General features: G+C 43.6%; 1 long non-coding RNA gene across 1 annotated transcript in view; it reads left to right on the plus strand.

The window, feature by feature from the left end:
• LOC119387813 (uncharacterized) overlaps window positions 1–13,876 on the plus strand; it is a 73,106-nt gene that overhangs the window by 17,026 nt on the left and 42,204 nt on the right. The gene's annotated exons all lie outside the window — the stretch shown is intronic.

Here is a 13,876-nt window from a genome sequence, read left to right on the forward strand (position 1 = left end):
GGTCACTGATTGCAAGCAGTTAGAACAATTCGTCATCACCCACCTCCTGCCACCCGTGCCCTTCTAACTCCAGGCTTTGAAAAGGAAAAGAAACGAACGAAATCATCAAGCATTCCTGGGCTGATCAGACAGGAATTTTCCGCTTGGCTACACGCAAAACTACACTGCTTCCCAAAATTGATAGCCGCCTTTGTAATTTATATTTACTCAGTACATTCGGGGATATCGTGGACGCTAGAGATGTTCCCAACTCATTGTTCCAGATAATCGCGCATCGCTTCACCGTTCGTCCTTGTCCCTTTTCCTCTGTCCGTACGTGTTAATGTCGCGTTTTTTTTTTTAACCATGAATAATATCTAATGTCAATAGATATTATATTGATGACCGAGGTAGAATGACTACTATCTCTTCGTTGCGATTAACAAGTCTGGTCAAGTCATTGAAATGGTTAACACCTGCAATGGATCTTAGTGTCGCAATCTTCCGAGTGCGAACGCCTAAATATGATGGGTTATAGAAGAACTGTAAGGGTGTTTTCGACAAAAAGAGCTGTTCGTGAGCAACGTTACGAACATACCTGTGCCAAAATTTGCGGGCAGATATTATTTCGAATTTCTAGAGAAACTATACAAAGAAAAACAACCGAGTCATACTTTGAGATTCCTTGCTTATTTCATGCTTTACAATTTATGGCTACCAGCCACGGGATCGAATCCCCGCCGAGGCGGCCGCATTTTCTATGGAGGCCGAAATGCTCGAGGCCCGTGTGCTTAGATTTAGGTGCGCGTTAAAGAACCCCAGGTGGTCAAAATTTCCGGAGCCCTCCACTACGGCGTCCCTCATAATCATGTCGTGGTTTTGGGACGTTAAACCCGAACAGTTATTATTGTTAATATTAGTTGAGGTGCAAACAGACTCTCCCGCTTGACTGATAGGGCCTCATTTGTTTGCCGGCGTGTAATCGCTCTAGTACTCATCTACCACTATTAGCAGTATGTGTTGCGTGTATGACTTTGTTGGGGCTACAGATCTAAAAATTCTGGTAAAAAACGTTTCAACGGAGTTTTCCGCTTTACCATTGCACGATTAGACACTTATACGGTAAGCTTTCCAATGCACTAAAGGAAACAGGTACCATAAATATTTGTTGTGAGTCCTATCAAGGAGAAATCAAGTTTTGAGAGTTACCCGGTTTTATCTGGAAACAAAGTACTCTGCATACGTTCGGTATAATGTGATTGTGGGGCTCTTCTGTATCCATGCGAATAATTCTTAGAAACGAGCAATGTTCGGTTTTATCTTCGAAAGCGGTGTCCGAGCAATCAAGCTGGTACTTCGGAGAAGTGTTGCATGGAATAGTGTTAAGGGTGTGCCGGGAAATTATTGTGCGGATCTTGTCTCCGGTGCCCTTGCAGCGAATGGCCAAAGCCATGGCCGTATCTCGTTGCGTCTACCTTAATTAATAACGCCCGCAGGGCGACAAACGTCGCTTGGAAGTCCGTCAGCACGAGCATGGGTTATTTGAACGAGCTCTCGGAGCTTTGGCATGCGGATAGCGTCCTATGTAGAGGCCCTCATCATGACGGCTTGCGATGTTCTGAAGCGGAAAATTACATTTGCACGAGGCAAGAGACGTAGTGGAGGGTGAGTAAACGAAGTTTCAAACCTCGACCGTTCTTTAATGGGCGCTCCGGATGGCAAGGCACAGATACGGAGAACAGTAAATGTACTTACGTCTAAATATTAGGCTGAATATATTTTATGATTTTGCTTAGTAAATCAGTGCTATAGGTGTGCGAAAGGCGCCTCATCTCACTATGGCAATGTCCGCTCTCCACGAAACTGAATGTGTAGGCGCACGCAAGCGTGCGCGCACCCCCCCCCCCCCCCCCCACACACACACATGTACAAAACCATTCACTCTAAACACGGTAATCTTTGAGGGACAAGTTGTCAGAGTATTGGGCTGCGATAAAACAAAAGTTACACAGTGATGTTTACTCCTGAAGCCCTTATTAAAGGGAATGAAAGAAGTGGAATGTATCGACGCGCCCGCTTCTTCGAAGCGACTGAATCAGGCCAAGAGATGATGAAGCCAAAAATGCATAGGGGCTTTACTTGCAGTTCTTAATTGACGTGTAGTAATTATCAAATAAAGAAAAATAACTAACGAGAAACTAGCGTGCCGCCGGTAGGAATCAAACCTCCCAGTGTTACCCATGCCGAAATACCCACGAAAGGGGACGGGGGAACGAGTGCCGCCGTAGGTAAGTTGGTTGAGCATCGCACTTTTAATGCGAAGTGTGTGGGTTAGGTCCCAACCGGCGGCGCGTTCGGTTTTCATCCACTTTCATTTCACATTATTTCATTATTAACACACTGCAGTTAAATAATACAAATAACGCCCCTCATGCTTTCCTTGGCTTCATACTGTTTAATAAGAATGCACGTTTTCACGTGCTTGTGAGCCGATAAATGAAAGCTCACATGGCAACCTTTATTTATTCAACGCCCATCACACGTATCATTTATCCCAAGTGCTGCCATAGCATTTACGACGCTTTTTGTATAGTGTAACATTTCGTATGGGTATACATCTTTGCACGTCCTTGCACGCCACCTCCTTTGGCGCATGCTCAGAAATATTCAGCCATCCAACTTCAATAATTGTTGGGCTTTACGTCCCGAGACCACGATATGATTATGAGAGACGCCGAAACGGAGTGCTCCGAAAATTTCGAACACCTGATGATCTTTAACGTGAACCTAAATCTAAGCACCCGGGCATTTAGCATCAGCCATTGAACTTAACCTTAAACTTTATTATCTTTCTAATCTGTACTTCGCTGACGTTCGCCGTAGGGCACTAGGTAAAAGAGAGTATTAACAAATAATATATATATAAGAACATCGACCGAATTTCCGGAAATTTCAAATAGCGACGCCGACGATATATGTTTTCTTGCAATAAGGCACAATTTTACTGCACTGAGTCACTCCCTGCTGCGCTATAGAGCATCGTTTTTATCGCGACAAAATGCTGCTGTAGAGCAGCAGCAAAACAGCGAGTAAATAATTAATATTTGTTGGGGTTTTACGTCCCCAAACGACGATAGGATTATGAGGGACGCTGTATAATGGAGGAGTCCGGAAATCATGCATCTGGTGTTATTTAACGTGCACATAAATCTGAGTACACAGGTTTCTGGCATTTCACCTTCAAGGCCGCCGCGTTCGGTATTCGATCCCGCGAACTTCGGGTCAGCAGTCGAGCACCATAACCACTAGACCACCGCGGCGGGTGCAGCAAAATCGCGAGTAAGCAGTATTAGAAAGAGCTAATCTCTCGACGTTGCCAACTGAAAGCTTTTGGAGATGTCTACTTTTTAGAAATGTCCTTTAATAAAGTGCAGGCCCTTGACTTACGCTCGTCCATTGCACTGATTTTCAAGGTAAGAGCAAGGGGGCACGCAATTCCCGAAATTTCTGTGTATGCGTAATGAACAGGGCGGGTTAAGACGTACCAGAAGGAAGTTTCAGCACAAAGAACTGAATAATGCAAAAAAAAAATAAAAATCTTGTTTGCCCTGTCGACGTACCTGTCGAACATTCAGGCTGTGACTATTGCAGAATGCTAATTGATATTTCTTTCAGCCACAATGGCAGTATTCATGCTGCTTACAACAAAAAAGAAAAAAAGACAGTTAAACGGAATTCATTCTAAAAAGACAGGGCGTGCAAACACGGACACAAGAAAGAAGTCAGGACACCACAAGCGCCGTCTGACTACTTTCTTGTGTCCGTGTTTGCACGCCCTGTCTTTTTAGAATGAATACTTACCAACTAGCTCAGCTCTCTGTTATGTTAAACGGAACTTGCTAAGCGTAACACCAAGGGACCTGAAGAATGTGCCCCGATTAACAGGACTACAGTTTACCGATAACAATGTACAGGGTTCCAGCAGCATCAGTCATACACCCTCTCAGCATTGCTAGGTATACATGCCACACAAATTAACAACCAAGCTGCAGGATCACAGACCATACGTGTACTCGTGAGCAACAGCACACAGGCTACAGGTTCTGAAAAAAAAATGCAAACAAAACCTTTCAACTCTTCGTAATTCATACAAAGACTGAAATCCGCTATTGCAGAGCAACGTTCGCGCGGCCATCATTACGCTGCAGTCGACATTTCGAGGATATATGTGCTTTTGTCTCGAATAAATTCTGACCCATTGGGAGACCGGTGGTTTGTGTACCGCCACGCTTACAGTTTTACAAGGACGTATCGGAAAGGAAAGGTAGCAGCTTGGCAAAATGTATATTTCAGTTCGCTTATGCGCCAAGATTTATTACATTAATACTGAGCAGCCGCAAATATAACTCTCCTAAGCTTGGTTCCAGTTCAAACGACGAGAAAGCCCTAGTGGTGCCAATTTTTAGTCCATCGTGATTTCGGTCGCGTTTCTACTAAGTACATCTTGTAAATAGCCTCGTATTTGAGCTTCATGCACCATTGAGTACATAACCAAGGTACATGTAAACTGGTAGCGTAACTTCCGTAGAAGCCCACGTGTCAAGCCGGTGGCTAGTTGTTGCAACAGTCGCCATCTATGTGAAGAGGGGACAAACAGAATTAAAAAAAAAAGAAAAAGATGACGTCACAACCGGAAGCGGAAATGACGTCACGTTTTAACGCGATGGGCGCGAAATTATGAAATTTTTTGACAGGGCGCCGCTTCTTACTTTTTTTTATAGCTGCATGTTCTTTTTCTTATCACTACGACGGCTCCATAATGGAAGCCTGCAAGATAACGGGAAGACGAAAAAGACAGATTTGATAAATAAGGTGTATTTTATTGCCGAAATATCGCAGTTGGACAGGATATTACCCCAAATTATATAACACAGAAATCAGAAGTAGCATAACAATTCAACGTGCACACTGTGATGGTGTAATGTGGGCCCAGGATCCGAAATAATTCAACCGGCAGTCAGGTGATTCTGTACACACAACACAGACTTTAACACAACCAATAACTCTGACGATTCACGCACAACACACTACAGCATTCCTTATTTACATCCTAAACGTCCTGCGCCCCTCGCACACAAACTGTCCTACTCGCCGTTATGAACTGTTGCCGCTGCGGCGAGGTCGGTCATCACCGGTACTCTTTGGGCAGTCAACAGTCACGCTGCCTTGACCGTGATGAGGTGGTAGTGGTGGTGATGATGGCACTGCAGGCCGGTAGATCACCAGGCCACTGCAGCGCAGGTTAGCTGCCCGTCGCCAACATGAGCCGCGGCCACCTCGTGACACCACTCGGGCCCCAGGACCTCAGGCCAGGAACAGACTAGGCTGCTGGTCTCTGTGTCAGCACCGGGCACAGAGCGGGAATCAGGCTCACCAGGTCCACATGGCTGCCGGACGCCTGGTTAAGCGATGTCGCGACCCGAACCGCCGACCAGCGGCTGCCGTTCCAACCGTGTCGCGCTCCAACTCCTCGAGCCGCACGCCCCGCTCGCGCTTCCATTTCGTCGTCTTCCCCTCCAAGGCGTACCGCAGAGCAGAACTGTCGTTCCCTCTTCGCCCTGTCACGGGCCACACAATCCACATCATCACACACACAAACCTTGCACGCGTGTTGCTCTCCCATCCGTAGACAGCGCAGCGTTTCTTCGCGTAGCGTGGCGGACTCATCGTCCCGAAGGGCGACAGCACGCCGGCCGTGCGCTGGCAAAACACAGTCACTGAAACGGTTCCCGATGGCTGCGATGGGCTATATTACCTTCTGCCAAGTACCACGACTAGAAAACAACGCTTATGCGAGGAAATATCTACGGACGACAGGCACAAACCTACTGCGCAAAAACGAGCGACGCCATTTGCATCTCAAAATGCACAAGACTGTTGGCCCATGTTACCAGACTGCCTGCATGTGCCCGCTGTTTCTGAAAATAAACGAAAAAAATTGGCCACTCAACCACATACCCAAGACTAAAGTTTGATTAAAGTAATCTACTAATTTAATTCGTGACAAATAAAATTAACTAATGAAAATAAACGCTTAATTAATTTTTGGTTTTCATTATTTGTCCCCTCCTCACCTAGTAGCGCTTTAATCGTCACGCGGGTGTTGATGTTTGTCGCAATAGGTTTCCGACCACTTTTCGTTCCGACTTTCGCGACCTATTTAGATTGACCTTGTACATAACACTACACGGAACAAAAATAGCGCCTGGCACGCAAGAAATGCGTGTAACCGTTTTCACTATCATATTTTGATTTTGATGATCTTTCGTGGCTCGTTCTTTTATGCAACACTCGACCAGACCTATGTAGAGCAAATTGTGGCACGTATCCCGTGAGATACGTCATCTTTTGAATATTTGTAATAATGTGTTTCTACCTTTGGTTGTGCCATCATTTATGCGTCCATATCTGCTTATTCCTGGGTATCCATCATAAGTAAATTATTTCGCACTGCCATCATATATACTCCGGCCTGCTCGTCCTTCAGCAGCAAATATTTACTTCGGAAAACGTCATTGCTTGCTCTGAGTGACCCACTGTGAGGTAACGATATCGTATGCTTCGCTGCATGGACGATCGGCCGCCGCCTTTCAGTCAGCAACGAGGCAACGGGGGCGGCAATCTTCGTTGAAACGTCGGCCTGCGACGAGTGCCCCGAGAATTCCGAACCCCTTATGGTTTCGCACGAAGCCGACCACTGGGCAGCCGTATACGATCCACCGAAGCGCGTACCCCTCAGCTTCGAATACGTCGTCAAGGATGCCACAAGTGGCATAAAACCGGTCTGCTGCTCATGACACATTCATTGCGCGCGCACCGCACTTTACGATCCAACGCCACCTTTGAAATGCCAAGGGGAGTGACATGGGCCTTGCAGGCAGATCATACGTAACAGCAATATGCAGGACCGGCTTTTCATATCCTTGTTTTTTCGCGTGCGTCTCACTGCGCCCTCAAGTGCATGCGACGCGTGAGAAGCGTTTTGTCATTAGAAGAGGTGTTCCTGCACTTGAATTAAAGCAATTGGTGACAGCGAAAGGTGACATTGCGTCGCACCTTGTTGTGTCAATAAGTGCAGCAGAGGAAGAATCAAGTAAAACGGGAAATTAATTGGGCTAGTTGGTAAGTATTCAGTTCTAAACGACGCTACAGAATTAGACAAAAAAAACACAAAAAAACACGGGGTAAAATATAAACAGTCGCACCGTACGGATAAAAGTAAGGCGCACTTGTACACTGTCTTGTTTTAATATAGCTGCGTGTTTTCAGCTGTAAATAATGAGAATGCAGGGGAAAATATCTCCTAGTACATTTTCCTGTTTTGTGAGGGCCGCTGCTAATTACTGAACAAGAGAGGATTGGGCCGTTCGACGGGAAGGCAGGCGATATACCAGTCCCGGACAGTCCAATACATAGCCAACACTCTGTGCGTACCAAGAGTACACATTCGACATAATCTGTTTCATCTACAAAAATAAATGTAATTCGTTGTGGAGCATTCGACTATGATATAGCAGGCCCATCTCCGAGTGCGACAGATTAGTCCGTCAAAGCAAACACAAACCATTGCAAAGCAGAAAGACAGAAAGGCAAAGAAAAGGCAAAAGGTGTTGTGCCCGATTTGCTACGCTACACGGAGGAGGGGAAGGAAAAGAACAGAGAAAGAAAGAAGGAAGGAACAACTGATACGCGCGCACACATTGCAACGATCACCGCGTATACGCAGAAAGTCACAAACTGAGAACTGTCTCAGTGTCCAGTTCGCCTGCGATTGTCTTAAAGCAGACTGAAATTGATGACCTTAATGAAGGCTGGCAAGGACTGGCTCCAAGGTATCCAGAACTAGTAGTAGTAGTAGTAGTAATAGTAGTAGTAGTAATAATAATAATAATAATAATAATAATAATAATAATAATAATAATAATAATAATAATAATAATAATAATAATAATAATAATCAATCAAACGTTTATTTAATGTGCCCAGGAACAACCGTAAGGTCTTTGTACTAGCGCACGAAAAAAAAACAAAAAAAACAAAAAAACAAAGGAAACATTCATAATAAAATATCAGGGATAAAAAAACGTTATAAAATTGCACATATACAACTATGCGCAGGCAGAAAAAAAATATCAACAGTGTACAAGGCTATGTAAGTACAGTGCAAAGCTCGGAGCAGAACAACGACTGGGAGCTGTGAAAAACATCGAGCTCCAAAAAGTAAGCATTGTAAAGACGTTGTACTCGTATCCTGCCAATGGTCGAATGTTCACAGAGGCAGGCGGTTACATGAAAAGGTCTATTCTCTCTGGTCAGCTTACGTGGAATTCGGAAATTAATACAGTTGAGCAGTACAGGGCAGGATATGATACCATGCACAAGCTTGTAAAGAAATAACAGATCAGCGCGATTTCGTCGGCAGCAAAGTGATGGCAATGATAATAATCCAGCAGCGTTAGAACGAGATCCAGAGTCATTTCTAGCGAAACGATGGTTGTAAATGCTTAGGAATTTTTTCTGGACTCGCTCAATGGCGTTGCTGCTGGAATTAGGAATGCCATTCCAGATCACAGATGCATACTCTAGTTGAGGAAGACATAGCGCGGTGTACAATTTTCGGAAGGGCACAGGAGAACGGAATTCTCTAGACATTCTGCAAACACAGCCTAGGGTGCGAAGACCCCGCAAAGCAACACGCTTAGCGTGAGCAGAAAAGTGTAAGGTGCTATCAAAAAGAACACCTAGATCATTGATCTCACATATCTTACACAACGACACAGAATTGACAGAATATAAAAATGGCACACTGGATGTTTTTCGACTGAAACTCATTACCTTGGTTTTTGAAATATTTAGGGAGAGGTTATTGCTCCTGCACCATTCAGAAAAAGAACACAAATCAGATTGCAGCAAGCGACAATCGATAACTGAATGAATTTCCTTAAATATCTTTATGTCATCGGCATACAAAAGGAAAGAATTCCGAATGACAGAAGAAACATCATTAACATAAATTAAAAAGAGGAGTGGGCCCAGTACCGACCCTTGAGGAACCCCACTAGTAGCTTTATACAAAGAGGACGTTTGGCCATTAACGGCAACGTAACATAATCTATCAAGAAGATAGCTATGGAGGAGATTCACAATTGAAGAATCAACATCAAAGTGTGCAAGTTTATCCACAAGCAGCGAATGGCTGACAACATCAAAAGCTTTGCTAAGGTCACAGTAAATAGCGTCAACCTGTCCTCTCTGCGAAATAGGCGTGGAGACTTGCATCATGAAACTGGCAAGATTAGTGACAGTTGAGCGGCCAGCGAGAAACCCATGCTGATTCACAATCAATGAATTTTTTACATCAAAGACAATATTTTGTGAAGAGCAAGCTCAAAGATTTTGGATGCGACACAAAGAAGGGAAATAATAATAATAATAATAATAATAATAATAATAATAATAATAATAATAATAATAATAATAATAATAATAATAATAATAATCAATCAATCAATCAATCAATCATTTATTTAACGTGCCCAGGAACAACCGTGAGGTCTTTGTGCAGGCGCACGCAAAAATAAAATCAATAAAAATAAACAATACAATACAGACAGTCTTCAGAAATAAAAAGAGCAAAAACACGTAGACAAAGAGAAATGAACACTAAAGGGGAGGAGTAAAATAAGACAATATGAGAAATATTGAAGGGGAATAAAAAATTAGATTGCACATATACAACTATGCGGAAAGACGGAGAAGGGAAGACTTTGTACACTGTGCCATACTATGTCAAAACAGTGCAAAGCTCGGATAAAAACAGTGATTGTGGACTATGAAAAACGTCAAGATTAAGAAAATTAATATTATAAAGACTTTGTATTCTGTGAACGGAGGAGTGTTGGAAGAAGCAGGCGGGTACATGAAACGGTCTGTTCTCTCTGGTTAAGTTACGCGGAATTCGAAAATTAACACAATTGAGAAGTACAGGGCAGGATATGAAACCGTGGACTAGCTTGTAGAGAAATAAGAGATCAGAACGATTTCGTCGGCAGTGAAGTGATGGCAGTGATAATGACTCAGCAGTATTTGAACGAGATCCAGAGTCATTTTTAGCAAAGCGATGGTTATATATGCTGAGGAATTTTTTCTGGACTCGTTCAATGGTGTTACCGCTGGATTGAGCAATGCCATTCCATATCACGGACGCATACTCAAGTTGCGGAAGACATATTGCCGTGTACAATTTGTGTAGGGCCATGGGAGACCTGAATTCTCGAGATATTCTACAAACACATCCGAGAGAACGAAGGCCCCGCATAGCAGCACGCTTAACGTGAGAAGAAAAGTCTAACGCGCTGTCAACAACAACACCAAGATCACTGATTTCATAAACCTTGCATAACGGCACAGAATTGACAAAGTATTGAAATGACACGCTAGATGTTTTGCGAGTGATAGACATGAATTTTGTCTTTGAGGTATTTAGAGAAAGGTTATTGCCGTTGCACCATTCGGAAAAAGAACACAAATCTGACTGCAACAAGCGACAGTCGTTAACTGAATGAATTTCCTTAAATATCTTGATGTCATCGGCATACAGGAGGAAAGAAGAATTACGAATGGCAAAAGAAACATCATTAACGTAAATTAAAAATAGGAGTGGGCCTAATACCGACCCTTGAGGGACCCCACTAGTCACTTTATACAAAGAAGAGGTTTGGCCATTTACGGCAACATAACAAGATCTATTGAGCAGATAGCTGTGCAAGAGATTCACAATCGACAAGTCAACGTCAAAGTTCGCAAGTTTAACCATAATCAGTGTGTGGCTGACTACGTCAAAAGCCTTGCTCAGGTCACAGTAGATTACGTCAACCTGTCCTCTCTGAGAAATAGGTGTGGAGATCTGCGTCATGAAACTAGCAAGATTTGTGGTAGTTGAGCGGCCAGCAAGAAAACCATGTTGATTTGGAATCAGTGAGTTTTTCACACTAAAAGACAATATTTTGTGAAGAGCCAGTTCGAAGATCTTTGATGTGGCACATAGTAGAGAAATCGGGCGATAATTAGAAACATCTGTCTTAGAGCCCGACTTAAATACTGGGAAAACACGAGCAGTTTTCCACATGCTAGGAAATGTGGAAGTGTCCAGGCAGTTATTAAATATCGTAGTCAGTACTGGGACAAATATAGTACCATATGCTTTTAGTATGGCGGAGGGGATGCCATCTGGGCCACATGATAAGGATGGTTTTAAGCGCTTAATGCATTCGCTGATAAGATTTTCATCCAGCGACAAAGCACTGGATGAGCTAACTGCCTTGGGCTGTTGTCTGATATCAGTGCTGGAGTCTGAGGCCTTATAAACGGATGAGAAATGTGTGGCAAAACAGTCAGCGACGGCATGCACTTCTACCCCATTTGAGTGTAGTAGTCTGAAGGACTCTCCGCTTTTGCTAATTAATAAAAAGCAGTTGAAACAATTATTTTCCGAGCTGTGAAGTTACATTGTGTATGGTCTACTTCTATGTAATATATGCTCCTTGCCCCCTCTTTGTTCCATTTTTACTTACGGCCAGTAAACAAGCACTGGTGTCTATTTTCCGTCTGTTCGTTGGAAAAAACAAAAACATCAAAAAAGTTATTTTGTGACCTTGTGACCACATCGCTGTAACCGGCTCTGCCGGGCCTAGTCGCACAAGTAATCGGAGACTTTGACAGGCCCGTTTCTTTGTACTTTTTATGTATGTGTACAATAAAGTATTATTATTATTATTATTATTATTATTATTGGTGCAGTGTTTTGAAACCAGCTTCACCTCCGCCGCGTGTCGGCCCGTTATTGCGCGATGTCCGGAATAGGAAAGGCCGACGCTCGCCCTTTTTTAAGCGCGGAGCACTTTAAGGGCCCGGCCTATCGTATGCTGTCGTATGCTGTCGTATTCTGTCACCGTATGCTGTCGTAGCTTGGCGTGACGCAGGCAAAACTACGAACAGCATTGCCATCGGTAGCATATTAGCGCGCTATGGTGCCAAAGAGGAGTCCTCTTGTTCTTGTTCTTTGAGTGCCTTGATGATGATAAGTGCGGAGCACTTAAGGGGCCCGAGCTGTCGTATGCTGTCGTCGCTTGGCGTAACGCAGGCAAAACAAGGTATAAAAATAGAACAAAAAAAAAGAGGAAGAAAGCCAGAAATGGAAAGAGAGAGGAAGAAAAAAAAAGGGAACGATAGGAAGAAAAATAGAAAGAGCAAGAAGGAGAATGAAATACATAAACAGAGGGGAAGAAATAAATAGAAATAAAGAGAGAGAAAGAGACAGAAAAGAAACGGGAAAAGAGAAAAAAGAAAGAAAGAGAGGAGGAAAAAAGAGAGAAATGAAGAGAAACAAAGAAGGCTGCCGAGCTCCGCACTTCCTTCAGGCTTGACGCCACTAGTGCGAAGCTACCGCGAATTTTTTTGAACAGCGAATCTGTTTAAGCTGTCGGTGACTTGTGCTCCGCCGTAAGAAAACTCATTATCATGAACCGGCATGCGCGCTCTGTTCATTGTCTTTACAGTGAAGTTGTTTAAGTTATCGGTAACGTGCGTTCCGTCATCCAAACTCCTCAGGCGGGTACGCTCCGCAGGAATTGGGCAAGTCCCACTACCAGGTACGTAAGCAGGGGTGCGGGGTGGGGGCAGGGTGACCTATCCCTTTCCCACCCCACCTCCCCCGAAAATCGTCCAACCTTCTATATTGCCGGGCAACTTTTTTTTTTCATTTTTTCCATGGAAAGACTTTGTTTCGAACAATCAAGCTTTCCCCCCCCCCCCCCCGAAAAAAAATCCTGGCTACGTGCTGTTCCACTACCACGGTGCGAGTGTCAAACGATAACGAACACGTGAAAAAGAGAGACAGAAAATAGAGGGAAAGAAAAAAAGAAAGAGATATATAAAAAGAAAGATGAATACAAAAATAGAGAGACATAAAGGGAATAAAGACATAAAAAGATAACAAGACAGAAATACACGGACAGAGAGAGAAAAAGAGGAACAAAGAAGGAAAAAGAAACAGAGAGAGAGAGAAAAAGAGATAGAAAAAAATCAGAAGCGATAATTAGAGAGAGAATAAGATAGAAAGAAAGGGAAGAGAAAGACATTGATACAGGTAGAAAGAATGAAATAAAGAGAAACAGATACAAGCAAGAGAGACAAGAAACAGAGAGAAAGAGAAAGAAAGAGAATAAGAAAGAAAGAGTAAAATATAAAGAAACAAGGAGCTCCGCCCTTCCTTCTGGCTTGGCACCACCAGTGCGAAGTTGCCGCGAATTTTTATTTTTATTTTTCAGGGTAGAGAACGTCACGCAATATCCCGACTTACTAGAAGCAAGCAGCTTCGCTCTAATCCACGTATTCCCGTTGATAAGCCCAAAGATTTAGTGCTGTTCTCTCGGCGTCTTAATTCCTCCTGTTCTTTGTCCGTTGCGCTTAGGATTGCCATCGTTTCCCGAAAAAAAAAAAAAAACGGCCCTTCGGCAATGGGAGGGGGGAGGGGGTTAACAGAAGATTAAATTAATGTCGAACAATAGACGCTGTGCCAAGTCTTCGGCATGCAGTGCCAGTTAATGTAACATTGCTGTCCTTGCGCCAAATATACCTCATGCGCAAACAAAAACAGCACACTGAGCTGACCAGCTAGTCTAATTGCTGGCATGAAAATACCCACGATTGGAACGGCGCTTCGCTTATTACTCTGAATGTGCTGCACTGAAAAGGAACTGCAATGCTTCGCCCATAAAACGCTCTTCTTTGCGTATGAATCCAACAGGACGGAGGTATGATAGGCACAAACAAACGT

Source organism: Rhipicephalus sanguineus, chromosome 1 (assembly GCF_013339695.2).
Source record: "Rhipicephalus sanguineus isolate Rsan-2018 chromosome 1, BIME_Rsan_1.4, whole genome shotgun sequence".
In the NCBI taxonomy this organism is placed as follows: Eukaryota; Metazoa; Arthropoda; class Arachnida; order Ixodida; family Ixodidae; genus Rhipicephalus; species Rhipicephalus sanguineus.